Consider the following 16,398-nt stretch of genomic DNA (forward strand, 5'->3'; position numbering starts at 1 on the left):
CCTTCAGCAGCCAGCACATCTGCTCGTTCATTCCCACATATTCCAACATGGGAGGGGATCCACAGAAACTTGATGACTCTTCCCTGATTGGTAAGTACTCTCACAGCTCTCTTGATTTCAGCGACTATTGCAAGATTTTCTGCCTGATTTTTACTTAGGCTTTGCAGTGCTGCTTTTGAATCGGTGCAAATCACTGCACCATTAGTGTTCCGTTCAAGAAACCTTAACGCCATAACAATGGCAGTTAGCTCTGCTTGCGTTGAAGAGGCATAGTTCTCAATACGTGCTTTTTCTTCATTTCTGCGTTGGAAGGTATTATCCTTGATTACCGTGTATGCTGCACCAGCCCTGCCATTGATAGGATTAGATGACCCGTCAGTGTAGATTTGATCTAGTTCATCTCCGGCTTCTTTATAAATGTCCTCGAGATACTTGTGCCTCATTTCTTGTGGTATCATGTTGGATTTTTTCATTGCCATTTCATTGATGATGATCTTGCATGAGTCATCCTCCCAGGGAGGTAACCTCTCTACAGGCAGGAGCTCACGGGCTTGCTCAAGCAGGTGAAGCTCTTCAAGGTAGCAGACTGCTCTGTGATGCCATTTTTTGCTTCTCCTGTTTCCCCCTGAAAGTAGCACAGAGCTCAGTTTTTTCTTGGCAATATCATTGTAATGGGGATCTCTGGCTATCCTAATTGCAAGCTTAGCATTCAGCTCCTGAATTCTGCTTTTAATACTGGGAAGGGACAACTCCTCTCGTAGATTAGACGTTTTGGCAGTTCTTGGGACTCCAAGAATGATTGTCATGGCTTCATTTTGAATGCTTTCAAGCCTTTTCATATCGGTTTCATTCTCTCTACATGATTCTTGATGTATTTCATCTCACATTGGTACCTTGTGTCCGACCACTTGCTCCCTACACCTAGTTTCATTACTTTGCACTTACTCGAGTTAAACTCCAGTAGCCATTTATTGCACAATTTTTTTCACTTTGTCCAGGCCATCTTGCAGACTCTTGCTATCTTCCTCTGTCTGATTCTTCATTATTTATGCATCATCAGCAAACATAAAAACGAATGAGTGAATCCTCTCTGGAAGAACCTTTACTTTAAGGATTATTAGTAATTGGAGGGTAGAAACAGCCTAAACTACTCTATCTATCCTTAGGAGATGCATCTTATTGTCTCAATAAACTTGCTCGGGTACTTCCTCATCCACTGGAGCACCTTGCATGTTTCTCTTGCCTGCTTCTCCAGCTCATGTGTGTATTTGTTATTTGTATTTACTATTTGTGTCTGCAGAATCGACCTAATAGGACTACGATCCCCAAGAGCTATCCACTCAGCCGCGAGGCCCCCCATGTGTGTGCGCGCGCGTGTCAATATGTATCACGTGTCGGCGTCTCGTGTATCAGTATGTTGGGGACGGACCCAAAAGAAATTACTGTGCAAAATTGGGTGATGCAAGCCACAAGCGTCTGGCCTCCAGCCTCAAACAGACTGACATTCAAAATTTATAGAAATATTAGAGCAACTGGCAGAAACCTCCGCACAGGGCCTGGCCCGTCGCCTCGCCCACAGCCCCTATGGTCTAGTGCTCCTCATGACAGTGGGGGAGCAGCTGTTGTTGTTGTTGTTATAGATTCAGCTACTCGGAACAAGTTCCAAGTAGCACGGGCTATGGTGAGCCCGTAGTGGACTTACCTGGCACAGGAGCGGTGCCGGGAGCAGCTGGTGCAGCGCGGGTATATAGTGACCTCCTCCAAAACATAGCGATAATAAACTAAGATTTTCAACCATGTTTCCTCTCACTCTCCTCTTCTTCTCCTTCTTATTCTCTAGAGACGTTGGATCCAACTCTATCATACCTTCATCCCTCGTATCTCTGGGATGACCTTCGTTGTCAACTTCAATGGTTGCATAGTTATAATGGGACGTTTTTACTGTAAATCAAACATGAACGTACTGTCATATATTATACATTCTCCCAGTTTAATGTGCAACAGACGAGACAACTGTCAGAATAAATGTCTGTAAAGCCTTTATTGTGAATTAAACTGCATTAAGACGAAAAGAATCATCGTACGCCTATCGTGTTCGAGCCTACGGCTGTGATTATCGTGCATGTGCACTGTGGTCATTGTAAAGAGTTAGGTTTATCTCCGGGGCACTGTGCATGCCACAGTGAAGGACACCCGTGGTTAATATTTTATTGGTGGAAATCTTACACGTCGCCACCATCGCCAACACCATTATGTGCACTACTGATACCATCATCGCCGCGTTCATTACCCTCATCTGATCACTGCCACCACCACCACAACTTCCCTCACTACCACCACAACTTTCCTCACCACCACCACAACTTCCCTCACTACCACCACAACTTTCCTCACCACCACCACAACTTCCCTCACTACCACCACAACTTCCCTCACTACCACCACAACTTCCCTCACTACCACCACAACTTTCCTCACCACCACCACAACTTCCCTCACTACCACCACAACTTTCCTCACCACCACCACAACTTCCCTCACCACCACCACAACTTCCCTCACCATCAACAACAACAACAACAGTGTGTAAGTATTCGAGAACATTTATAAATACGTTCCCAGTCACCGCATTTTCCCCTGTTACCAAAGCGACGACACTCTCACCTCTCCCTCCCTCCCTCCCTCCCTTTCCCTCTCCGCCTCTACCTCTCACCCTCCTCACCCTCCGTTTCTCCCTCCATCTCTTTCTCTCTCCCCCTCCCCCCTACCTCTCTCCTACCTCACCTACCCTCTCTCTCTCTCCCTCTCCCTCTCATCTACTCCTCCTTTCCTCACCTCGAGGTAATATTAGCAAGCCCCGAGACCCGCTCTGTGTTTATTTACGGTTTGTATATGCTATTTGTGTCTGCAGAATCGAGCAATTAGCTCTTGGACCCCGCCTTTCTAATCGATCTAATTTTTCTTCTGTTATTTTCATAACAGTGTAGTATTGACTACATATATTTCTCGCGCACATACACATACACACACTCACACACACATCTCTACGATGCCGCAGCTGTCCAAATATAAGTAACTATTTACTGCTAGGTGAACAGAGGCATCAGGTGGAAGAAACTCTGCCCATTTGTTTCTGCCTCAACCTGTGTGTATTTGGGCGTGTGTGTACTCACCTAATCACCTAGTTTCGCTTGCGGGGGTTGAGCTTCACCTCTTTGGTCCCGCCTCTCAAGTGTCAACTGGTGTACAGGTTCCTGAGCCTACTGGGCTCTATCATATCTACATTTGAACCTGTGTATGTTGTCAGCCTCCACCACATCACTGCCTAATGCATTCCATCTGTTAACACTGACACTAAAACGTTCTCCCTTATGTGTCTGCGGCTCATTTGAGTACTACGTTCTAATGTGTGCCTGTACCACTCGCGTTAAATAAACCGCCTTTATCTACTCTATCAATTCCTCTGAGAATCTTGTATGTGGTGATCATGTCTTCCCTATTCTTCTTGCTATCAGTGACTTGAGGTTTATTTCTGTAGTTTCTCCTTTCAGCTCATATCCCAGACCTTAGCTCGGGTACTAGTCGGGTGGCATGTCTTTGAACTTCCGCCAATTTAGTCTTGTGCTTGACTAGATACGGATTCCTCGCTGGAGCTGCATACTCCAGTATTGGTCTGACATACGTGGTTCTAAATGAGTGCGTGTTCACTTATTCATGTTCGCCTTTTTATGCATGCAGGATCGAGGCTCAGTTCTTGGGCCCAGCCTTTCCAGCCAGCGATTGTGTAAAGCAATGACTCTCGGCCTACTTTTATTTAATACTTACTCTGAAATTACGAATGACGTTTGTTTCTACAACCTGATCGTAGAGTTCATTCCAGTTTCATACTAGCCTTATAAACGAACAAGTTTGTTCGGTATAAACAGAGAGGTGTCTAGCAGGCGGCCAACAGGCCTTCTGTAGTTTCATTCACTCTGTCTGTCTGTCTCTCTCTCTCTCTCTCTCTCTCTCTCTCTCTCTCTCTCTCTCTCTCTCTCTCTCTCTCTCTCTCTCTCTGTCTCTCTCTCTCTCTCTTCAATATTCATCACATTTCCATTAGTTTAAATTCAAAAGCATCTCCCGGTTGTGGGATCCAGCCCATCCCCGCAAGGCATCAGGTTACACCTTACCGGTGCTAGTATCTGGTGTTTCCATCCGTCTCTTCCTTTTGGTTACACAACATAGCCACCATTATTTTCCTTTCATTTTTCAACAATATTCTGCATAAGATCTTCCATTTCCTGGCCAAGAGTCGTCCGGAGGTCTGTCTCACTCGCTCTGGACGCTGGACTCTGCACTTGGATACTCTTTTGTGTTTAACTTTCGTTTGAAGTTGCATTGATCTCAATAATTTCGTCGCCTCTTGGGTGTGTAAAATGTGCTGTTACTATTCCTTACATCCTCGTCCACTTGGGCTGGTCGAAATGGCGATGGCTTTGCATCTTACCTGGTCGGCGTTCGATTCCCGATAGTCCAAGTGGTTGGGCACCGTTCCTCCCCCCCCCACTCCTCTTTCCACCGCCAGTATGACTCCTCCAAATTCCCTGACCTATTATGCGTATGTGGGGAGAGAGCCAATATCCAGGTTTGTTCCAACCACAACAGTTGTTTGGACCACCCTTCGTGATGTCCGTCTGGCACTTCCTTGAACTAACGTATTTCTTCAAATGAGCGGCCACTAACAGCGTCATTGGCAGCGTACCTTGCCAGTACTTAAACTCCAATTTCGGTACTGTTCCCTCTCTGCCCCGTACTCAGAATAGCCTTCACTTGTAAACGTTGTTCATCCACTAAAATACCTTTACCTGTTCTTGCGTCTCTCTCTCTCTCTCTCTTAGTGTGCTTCGTGGGATATTTGCGTGCAGCCCTGAGCATTGGCACCCTGTTTTTGCGTGACTCTAGCTCTCTCGCGTGTGTGCGTGTGTGTGTGTACATATTTTTGAGTCTACGTGAGCTCCAGGGTGAGTAAGCCGACTACCTGGCGACCACTAGGTGCCAGTCTGCCCCTTCTCCCCATTAGAGCCCCGAGAGGCGCTCTGTGCTCCCCTCTGACAAAAAAGTGACAATCTAAATTGTGTTTTTATTAAGATATATATATATATATATATATATATATATATATATATATATATATATATATATATATATACAACGCTATGGCTTCACTCCGTATTCAGTGCGATGCCACTAAGTGCCGTACAGTTGCTGTATAAGACTATTGCAAACAGTTGCGTCAGATTACGCAATTGTACCTGCACATGTACTTGGGACTAAACGTACGTCGATGTGGTGGACGGTGTGACGCTGTCCACATGGACGGTGTGACACTGTCCACATGGCTGAGTATAACAAGAGAGCAGTGTGACTCTCCTCCCTCCCACCAATACTTCCCCAAGGTTTCCACCGCATTAAACAACTCTCAACCTTGACTGTTCTCTCTATAAACAATTTCAAACAGTGAGCCCCATTTTCCGGACGAAGGCTATTTTGGTTCCGAATGTTGTTTTTTTGTTTTTTTTGATAGACAGATAGACAGACAGAGAGGTATAAATATGCAATAGATATGGGAGAAAATAGGTCGGGCCAGTACCTTAATCAACCGATGACTTGAAAGGCGGAGTTCAAGAACTAACAACTCCATCCTAAAGGCACAAATAACAACTACACACACACACACACACACACACACACACACACACACTAAATTTCATCATATGTATTGAAAGAGCACGAAAAATATTATGCAATCTAATTAGAGTCTTTAATGTGTTGTTAGCGAATGGGGAACTGCCAGAAACCTGAAAGACTACAGACGTGGGGCACGTGTATAAGAATGGAGAGAGAGAGGTGTGAGGCCATAATCTCCAGACCTGCGTCACTGACTTGTATACCTTCAGAATGTTGAAGAAAGCCATCAGAAAGAGGTTCGAAGCCCATCAATAGAGGACTAACATTATATCTGAAATAGCGTGGTATTAGAAAGGAAAATACATTCCTTATGAACTCGATCAAGTTCAACGACAATTGTCAAAATTCGTCAGGAGACAAAAGGATAGATTGCATCTTTCTAGACTGCCGAAAGCCTTTGACAGTGCTCTCATCCCCACAAAAAGGTGCAAACACATGCCGGAAAACCAAGCTAATGAAACTAAGTAATTATCAAAAGAAGGCACCAAGCCGCTGATAAAACTATTAAGATCAAGAACTTAATTAGGGAGTGTCTGACAACTGGGAAACAGAAAGTTATAGTGAAAGACGAAGCCTCCGGATGACGGAAAGAAGCAAAAGGGAAGTCCCGCCAGAGTCTGTTCTTGAACCAATACTGATTCCTGTAAGTAAACTCGGGGAGAAGAGAGGATCGTCCATGTAAGAGTATCCAGATGACACTAAACTGGTGAGATGGGTGAGGGCTGATTAACCTCACATGATACTCGAGAAGCTCCTAGACACTCGGTAGGAACCTATAGCTAATAGAATGTAATCCCCCTTAACATGAAATAACGAGGTATGGAAGAGGAGATCAGGAGGTGGTGATGGGAAGAGAAGTCTCTCGACGAGAAGGAGAAGTTAGAGAGCAGCAGATGAAGTTGTACAATTCACAGCAACTTTAATCACACACCATATAACCATGGATGCTTAGGCTCTGTATACCACCACACCAACAGTCCTTCAAACCTCGCCAGAGACAAGAATCCTACAAGATAGCATTATAATCCTCGCCAGAGATAGGAAATCCTGCTTTTGTAATCTCGCCAGAGACAAGAATACTACAAGATATCATTATAATCCCCTCCAGAGATAAGAATCTTGGAAGAGAGTTTAAAAACCTCGCCAGATCCCGCTTTGATTAGACACAACATAGAAAATACATAATGAGCATGATTTCACCACTGTTATGTATAAATTATAGTAAAAAGAAATGATACATAAATTCTTATCTTTGTATTTCGTTTCCATTCATGGACTCACTTTACCTGGAATTGATTCCTATTACTGGAAACCTGCAAGCTTTCGCTATTCCAGAGCATCAGCCAATAACAAAATTCTATAAAAATGGAAGGTTGTCCTTCAGTAAGTTGTCATAGTGATACATTGGTGCTTTATGGAGATGACTAGTGTGATAGTCCCTGAGCCCCAGTGATCTTCTTTCTGATACAAGTGAACTTTGGATGTGGTGAGAGGCGTGTGTGTGTGTGTGTGTGTGTGTGTGTGTGTGTCTGTGTGTGCGTGTGTGTGCGTGTGTGTGTGTGTGTGCGTGTGTGTGTGTGTGTGTGTGTGTGTGTGTGTGTGTGTGTGTGTGTGTGTGTGTGTATATATGTGTGTGTGTGTGTGTGTGTATATATGTGTGTCTGTGTGTGCGTGTGTGTGCGTGTGTGCGTGTGTGTGTGTGCGTGTGTCTGTGTGTGCGTGTGTGTGTCTGTGTGTGTGTCTGTGTGTGCGTGCGTGTGTGTGTGCGTGCGTGTGTGTGTGTGTGTGTGTGTGTGTGTGTCTGTGCGCGTGCGTGTGTGTGGGTGTGTGTAGGCTGGCAGGATTACCATTGTTACCCCACCTACGCTCATCTGTTCATTGTTCACTCACGGCAAACAAGTGCTGTGTCATTTAGATATTGGTGAAACAAGCGTGTGTGTGTGTTAGAGCTGACTATACACAAGTTAAAACAAGTCGGACATTGTATGTTTTGTTTGTGTTTTGTATGACTCTTTCGTGATGATTGTGATGTTCTTCGGGGGATTAATATCAGTAATATACTACAATAAACCCATTGAGTGTGAAACACATATGAAACACATATTCGGCTTGCTTACTTTCCTTTTTAATTTGATTTTTTCCAGATCTACAGCTGAAACTGTGTATGGAGTCAGCCTCCACCACATCATATCAGGTACGAGGTGGCGAGGCTTCTTTTTCATGCATCAGTGACTGGATACGACATTTGTTGAGGGAGAGAGGGAGATAAAGAGAGAACGAGAGAGATATGATAGATATAGAGATGTGATATAGAGATATGACAGAGATACAATAGAGAAGGAGATATGATAGAGAAGGAGGTATGATAGAGAGGGAGATATAATTGAGAAAGATATGATAGAGGTATATGATAGAGAAATATGATTTAAATATATGATAGAGATACAATAGATAGATATGATATATATCATAGATATATATCATAGAGATATATCATTGGGATATATGATAGAGATATGAGATATTATACAATTAGAGATATGATAGATATGAGAAAGAGATATGATATGAGATATTATACAATTAGAGATATGATATGAGATATTATACAATTAGAGATATGATAGATATGAGATAGAGATATGATAGATATGAGATAGGGATATGATATATATGGGAGATATGAGATACAGATATGACAGGGAAATGATAGAGAATGTTTATATGTCACTATTGTCAGTCGACGCGAAACTCATTAGGTAAATAACAGTAAATAATAGTTGAGATAATTCGCAGGTATGAACGCATCCAAGTACATATATTTGCATGTACACACGCACACACACATGTATGATACGCACATATATATGCAATATACATTCATATACTTACGTAAGTTTATACATTCATTTGATTTCTCTCTCTCTCTCTCTCTCCTCTCTCTCTCTCTCTCTCTCTCTCTCTCTCTCTCTCTCTCTCTCTCTCTCTCTCTCTCTCTCTCTCTCTCTCTCTCTCTCTCTCTCTCTCTCTCTCTCTCTCTCTCTCTCTCTCTCTCTCTCTCTCTCTCTCTCCCTCTCTCTCTCTCTCTCTCTCTCTCTCTCTCTCCCTCTCCCTCTCTCTCTCTCTCTAACACCAGTAACACATTTATTAATCATTGTTTCCCTATTCTGACCTTCGGCGTGACCAAGCACAGTTGCATTTGCTTGAGTATTTAAAGTGCTTAGAATATCCCAACCCTCCCTCCCTCCCGCGCTACCCAATTGGACCGCACCTTGATGGCGTCACAGTGGCGTCACAGTGACGTCATCAATCCATGTGCTAGTGGTGAGCCAGGTGGCCAATGAGGTATCAGAATATACGTTTGCTTGATGACGTCATGGCTGGGTTTGCTTCTAGTGGGCCGGGTTGTTTCCTCTTTAAGGATTAATGGAAATTCAATTATCGTTGCGTGTACACACACACACACACACACACACACACACACACACACACACACACACACACACACACACACACACACGCGCGCGCGCGCGCGCGAACAGTCATACATACGCACACGAATATCGGTTGATTGAGAGTTGAGAGGCGGGACTGAAGAGCTGAAGCTCAACCCCTGCAGCTCCAACTATGGGAGTACACACATGCGCATACACACTCCCACATATATATGTACAAGCTCACATATATATGCATAAACACATATACGTATTCACATATATTAAGTTCATTGAAACAAGGCCAATGCATCAGCTAATCGATAGCTGAAAAGGCGGGACTTATAAGCTAAATCAAGACCCCCTAATTGACCACCTTTAGGTCAGTACACACACACACACACACACACACACACACACACACACACACACACGGAGCTGATGCCAGGGTCAAACATTACCAGGACGAGTCTCTGGGATCTTTTCCATATCACGACGTATTTATATATGTTATTGTTCTTCTTGATTTGCTTACGTCTGTCACATAATTTTTTTTGTTTACGTGAGGAAATTTTATATTTAAATCATCCACCATTTACGTCTAGCATATGTAAGTGAAAGTTTGTATAACATAAGCCTTATGTAAACAGTAATCATTTTGATATCGCACTAAACGTTTTCCAAGCTTCATCCTCCTTGTATTCATTAATGATGTAATTCTCAATCAGTTACGTAATTTTTTGTCCCATTTCGGCCAAAATTTGTATTTTAAAGCTTATATTAACAACAATTTGACGATGACAGCGTGTGATGAAATAACTAGCTAGATAGGACTTGTTTTTAAGTAAATATTCTCTTGGAATATTCTCAAAAGATATTTAAGTTACGTACTAAGATATTTACGTACTGAGTCGGGTTCTTCTCCTCCAGTTGACAGAAGAGATTCTTGTAGTTTAGGTTCCACATCTACCGGAGTCCTACGGATGTGGATTCTTTAGGATTTGAAGTTTTGAGGTCATATTGAGTCCAGTGGTCTTGGAGTCCTGAGGTCTTGGAGTTCTAAGGTCCTGGAGTTCTAAAGTCCTCGGGTCGTAAGGTCTTGGAGTTCGAGTCCTGATATCTCTTAATGCTCTATTCGAAGAAGAGAACCGAGGTCTTAGAAACTTGAGATTTTGAATGTGAATTATTCAGGGCACCTCGAGCTTTCTGCTCTTTAAACCCAAGAGTCTTGGGATCCTGTGAATTCTCTCCTGGCGTCTGAGCCCGGATCCTCTCCCAGTACACGGAGGAACGGTGAGAGCTGCCTAGGATGGGACCAATAGGTCTTTTTGGCACATGCCTTTATTCTTGGGTAAGCGGGTGTGTGAGTTGTAGAGAAAGTGAGTGAGGGGGAAGGAGAGTGAATGAGGGGGAAGGAGAATGAGTGAGGGGGAAGGAGAGTGAGTGAGGGGGAAGGACAGTAAGGTTCCCCTCGCCAGTACTTGGTGAGTGACGTCAGTGATGACGCACACACCACACCAGGCGGGGCTTAAAGAAGATAGCAGCAGTGTCCTGTACTGCTTCCCTTGGCGCGCCCTCGGGCTCTCCGGCGTACTCTAGTTGTACGAGGAAGGAGGGTGGCTTAGGAAGAGAGGGAGGCTGGGTGGGCGGGAGGGAGCATGAGAGGGAGACTGGGTAGGAGGGAAGGAGGACGGGTGCTTTTAACGTCTACATACCACTTGTCAAGGATAAGGATTTGGGATAGGAGTGGAGGGAAGGAATGATGCCCAACCACTTGGATGGTCGGGGGTTGAACGCGGACTTGCAAAGAAGCGAGACCGTTGCTCTACCAGTCCAAGTGGTTAGTTGGGATAAGGTTAGGTAGGGTTAAAAATTCGTTGTCGAATCTTCTTCTGTTCAACGTGACGCATGCGTCTGATCTAGAGAAGTCCCTCCCGCGTCCACCCATCGCCACACGCCCGTTTTCTAATTATTTACGGTATTAGCTATTTTGGTTTATTGGTTATGCCGTAGGTGGGACATGCGCGGTTATGTGTTCAACATGGGTGTTGCTAGGAGCGTTGAGAGTGGGTGAGCGGTTATGTGTTCAACATGGGTGTTGCTAGGAGCGCTGAGAGTGGGTAAGCGGTGGTGTGTTCAATATGGGTGTTGCTAGGAGCGCTGAGAGTGGGTGAGCGGTGATGTGTTCAACATGGGTGTTGCTAGGAGCGCTGAGAGTGGGTGAGCGGTGATGTGTTCAATATGGGTGTTGCTAGGAGCGTTGAGAGTGGGTAAGCGGTGATGTGTTCAACATGAGTGTTGCTAGGAGCGCTGAGAGTGGGTAAGCGGTGATGTGTTCAATATGGGTGTTGCTAGGAGCGTTGAGAGTGGGTGAGCGGTGATGTGTTCAATATGGGTGTTGCTAGGAGCGCTGAGAGTGGGTAAGCGGTGGTGTGTTCAATATGGGTGTTGCTAGGAGCGCTGAGAGTGGGTGAGCGGTGATGTGTTCAACATGGGTGTTGCTAGGAGCGCTGAGAGTGGGTGAGCGGTGATGTGTTCAATATGGGTGTTGCTAGGAGCGCTGAGAGTGGGTGAGCGGTGGTGTGTTCAACATGGGTGTTGCTAGGAGCGCTGAGAGTGGGTGAGCGGTGATGTGTTCAATATGGGTGTTGCTAGGAGCGCTGAGAGTGGGTGAGCGGTGATGTGTTCAATATGGGTGTTGCTAGGAGCGCTGAGAGTGGGTAAGCGGTGATGTGTTCAACATGGGTGTTGCTAGGAGCGCTGAGAGTGGGTGAGCGGTGATGTGTTCAATATGGGTGTTGCTAGGAGCGCTGAGAGTGGGTGAGCGGTGATGTGTTCAATATGGGTGTTGCTAGGAGCGCTGAGAGTGGGTGAGCGGTGGTGTGTTCAATATGGGTGTTGCTAGGAGCGCTGAGAGTGGGTGAGCGGTGGTGTGTTCAATATGGGTGTTGCTAGGAGCGCTGAGAGTGGGTGAGCGGTGGTGTGTTCAATATGGGTGTTGCTAGAAACTCTGTAGAGCTGTCAATGTTGTATTGAAAAATGTTCATACTATTTGAGGGTAAACACATGTACTCATACAAACACATCAGCAGTATAAATCACAAGACCCCAAGCACCAGACCCCAGCACCAGACCCCATCACTAGACCCCAGCACCAGACCCCAGCACCAGACCCCATCACTAGACCCCCAAGCACCAGACCCCAGCACCAGACCCCATCACTAGACCCCCAAGCACCAGACCCCAGCACCAGACCCCATCACTAGACCCCCAAGCACCAGACCCCAGCACCAGACCCCATCACTAGACCCCAAGCACCAGACTTAAAACAACAGACATCAAAAAGTCAAGACTAGCAATCAACAACCAGTTAACATATAATTACATTCTACCCACTTCAAGACCCCGAACCCACACAGAGACAGTAGAAGCAAGAAAATATATATATATATATATATATATATATATATATATATATATATATATATATATATATATATATATATATATATATATATATATATATATTCCCAGGATGCAGCTGGTAGCATCTAACTCCTAGGTACCCTTATACTGGCAGGTGAACAGAAACAAGTGAAAAAAAAACTCTGCCCATTTGTCTTTGCCTTGACCGGGTATCGAGCGCGGATCCGTGTACTGCGTGTGTACAAGTGTATGTTTAATGGAATAATTAATTTGGTGGAGTCATCAGGTAAGTCGTTCTCGTAAGTGTGTATCCGCGAGACGGACGTCACACGGATCCCGTGATGACGTCAGCAGCCCTCCCACAAACGTCCTTTTCCACGGCTTCGTTAGAAAAACGTCTTGTTAAAATAGTGTTATTTGCGCTGGGACGAACCCCGTTTCATTTCCGTCGGACTGACTCCTTTCATGATATTTCTTGTTTCCTAATTATAAATAAATTTTAAATATACCCATTAGTTTCTCTCTGTTCATATCCTCCTGTTATTTTTCTCTTCATAGGAGTAGATTACTTTTTTGACTCCTGTTAGCAGGCCGAGAGGGATAAGGATAGGGATTATCTCTCAGCTAAGAGATAGGGAGCCCCTATCCCTTAGCTGAGGGCAAGCCTGACTCCTGCTAGTTTCCCTGGAACACAACCCACCAATCGATTAACAACCAGGAACCTAATTACTGCTGGGTGAATAGGGGCGAATAATAAAGGATTAGCGTCCAGTCAATTTCCCCTGGACAGGACTCGAACCCTGTTCTAATCACATACGGTCGCCAGTACAGGGAAGGCGCACCAAATGGATAATTAATAATAGTTCGTTTTGTCTGGAACAAAGACCCATAGCCTCGGAGAAGGAAATAAAGAGCATTCAGAAAAAACTTGCCGTTGGGCTCTAAATCTTTACGAGTATTCGCTTCTCCTGTCACCCGCTTTTTTTTGTATTAGTATTATGGTTGTACACTTTATATTACAAGCTTACACAGTTACACACCTGACTGGTTACACAGTAACACAGCTGACTGGTTACATAGCTACACACCTGACTGGTTACACAGCTGACTGGTTACATCGTTACACAGCTTTCTGGTTACACAGTTACACATCTGACTGGTTACACAGTTACACACCTGACTGGTTACACAGTTACACACCTGACTAGTTACACAGTTACACACCTGACTAGTTACACAGTTACACACCTGACTGGTTACACATTGTGGACATTAGGAGGAAATAAAAGGAAGTTTGTCCCCCAAGAGGATGTAGATTTCTTCGAACTCCATCAACATCCCATCAACGACCTCAACACGACTCACCACCATCCCATCAACGACCCACAACACGACTCACCACCATCCCATCAACGACCCACAACACGACTCACCAACATCCCCTCAACGACCCACAGCACGACTCACCACCATCCCATCAACGACCCACAACACGACTCACCACCATCCCCTCAACGACCCACAACACGACTCACCACCATCCCCTCAACGACCCACAACACGACTCACCACCATCCCATCAACGACCCACAACACGACTCACCACCATCCCATCAACGACCCACGACTCACCACCATCCCATCAACGACCCACAACACGACTCACCACCATCCCATCAACGACCCACAACACGACTCACCACCATCCCATCAACGACTCACAACACGACTCACCACCATCCCCTCAACGATCCACAACACGACTCACCACCATCCCATCAACGACCCACAACACGACTCACCACCATCCCATCAACGACCCACAGCACGACTCACCACCATCCCCTCAACGACCCACAACACGACTCACCACCATCCCATCAACGACCCACAACACGACTCACCAACATCCCATCAACGACCCACAACACGACTCACCACCATCCCCTCAACGACCCACAGCACGACTCACCACCATTCCATCAACGACCCACAACACGACTCACCACCATCCCATCAACGACCTCAACACGACTCACCACCATCCCATCAACGACCTCAACACGACTCACCACCATTCCATCAACGACCCACAGCACGACTCACCACCATTCCATCAACGACCCACAACACGACTCACCACCATCCCATCAACGACCTCAACACGACTCACCACCATCCCATCAACGACCTCAACACGACTCACCACCATTCCATCAACGACCCACAGCACGACTCACCACCATTCCATCAACGACCCACAACACGACTCACCACCATCCCATCAACGACCTCAACACGACTCACCACCATCCCATCAACGACCTCAACACGACTCACCACCATTCCATCAACGACCCACAGCACGACTCACCACCACAAAACTTACCTGCCTGCATATCGGCGTCTCCAACACCTCCAGGGAATGTAAAAATAGACCAGCGCGACACCTGAAGATACAGCATGTATATGTGTGCGTGTATCCGTGTGTGTGTGTCACCAGGGACTCCCTACACGTGACTGCCTCTCTCGTGGCTCCAGTCACGTGCCTCGCTAATCTGAGGCGTGACGGAGCACACGAGTGGTATGGCAACAAGCTCACAGAGATGCGGGAATAGGCGTAGAGTATGGCAACGCGCTTAAAGAGGTATGGCAAGAAGGTAGATAGCGAAGACATGATGGGCAAGGTCACGGTGGCGTAAGATCTCGTTGGCGGTGAATTCTTGCTGAGTTGCCTCTAAAGTGGATGGTCCTCAGAGGTGCTAGGGAGGAGATATGCTAGGGAGGAGATATGCTAGGGAGGAGATATGCTAGGAAGGAGATATGCTAGGAAGGAGAGATGCTAGGAAGGAGATATGCTAGGCAGGAGATATGCTAGGCAGGAGATATGCAAGGAAGGAGATATGCAAGGAAGTAGAGATGCTAGGAAGGAGATATGCTAGGAAGGAGATATGCTAGGAAGGAGATATGTTAGGAAGGAGATATGCTAGGAAGGAGAGATGCTAGGAAGGAGAGACGCTAGGAAGATATGATAGGAAGTAGATATGCTAGGCAGGAGAGATGCTAGGCAGGAGAGATGCTAGGCAGGAGAGATGCTAGGCAGGAGATATGCTAAGCAGGAGATATGCTAGGGACGAGAGATGCTTACAAGGAACCTCAAAAGTACAACAAACTTCCCTCCCCGACAACGAGAAAGCACAAATCATGTTTACGAGATGAATGACTGTTAGTAAAAATCGGTTTTGTTACTTAAACAAAGCCCAAGGAGAGAAATTTTCCTTTAACTCAGCGTCACTCCAGCTTGACCTTTGTTCCAAACACCACCAAATGTTCCAACAATACCCCATGAATGTTTCACACGCAGGCTCTCCACATTATAAAATCTTGTTGCAATATACTGTAATCTCTAGCAACAGTTATAATTAGCCTATCTTATCTCTAAATTCTTAGTTAATAAACTTTAAATATTATAATATTTATATTACATAAATAAATAAATATATATATATTATAATTATTGTACAAAAAGGTTCTGAAGGCGGCGTATAGCATTGTATTGTATAACGTTCAATACATCATGGTTGCTAAGCCTCTGACAGAGAAAATCTAAACTTTCAGCGCTTCTAAACTCGGCCTTAAAAAAAATAACTTAATCACAACCACCGGGAACCTGTAAACAATGAATTTCTCGAGTGATTAACCACTACATCCTCTTCTTATTCGTCGCTCTGCTAAACAACTTAACTCCAAAAATCTCGTACCAAAATCCAAATGTTTTAAAAGACTCGGTGAAGTAAAATCAACAAGAGGA

Source organism: Procambarus clarkii, chromosome 32 (genome assembly GCF_040958095.1).
Source record: "Procambarus clarkii isolate CNS0578487 chromosome 32, FALCON_Pclarkii_2.0, whole genome shotgun sequence".
Classification (NCBI taxonomy): Eukaryota; Metazoa; Arthropoda; class Malacostraca; order Decapoda; family Cambaridae; genus Procambarus; species Procambarus clarkii.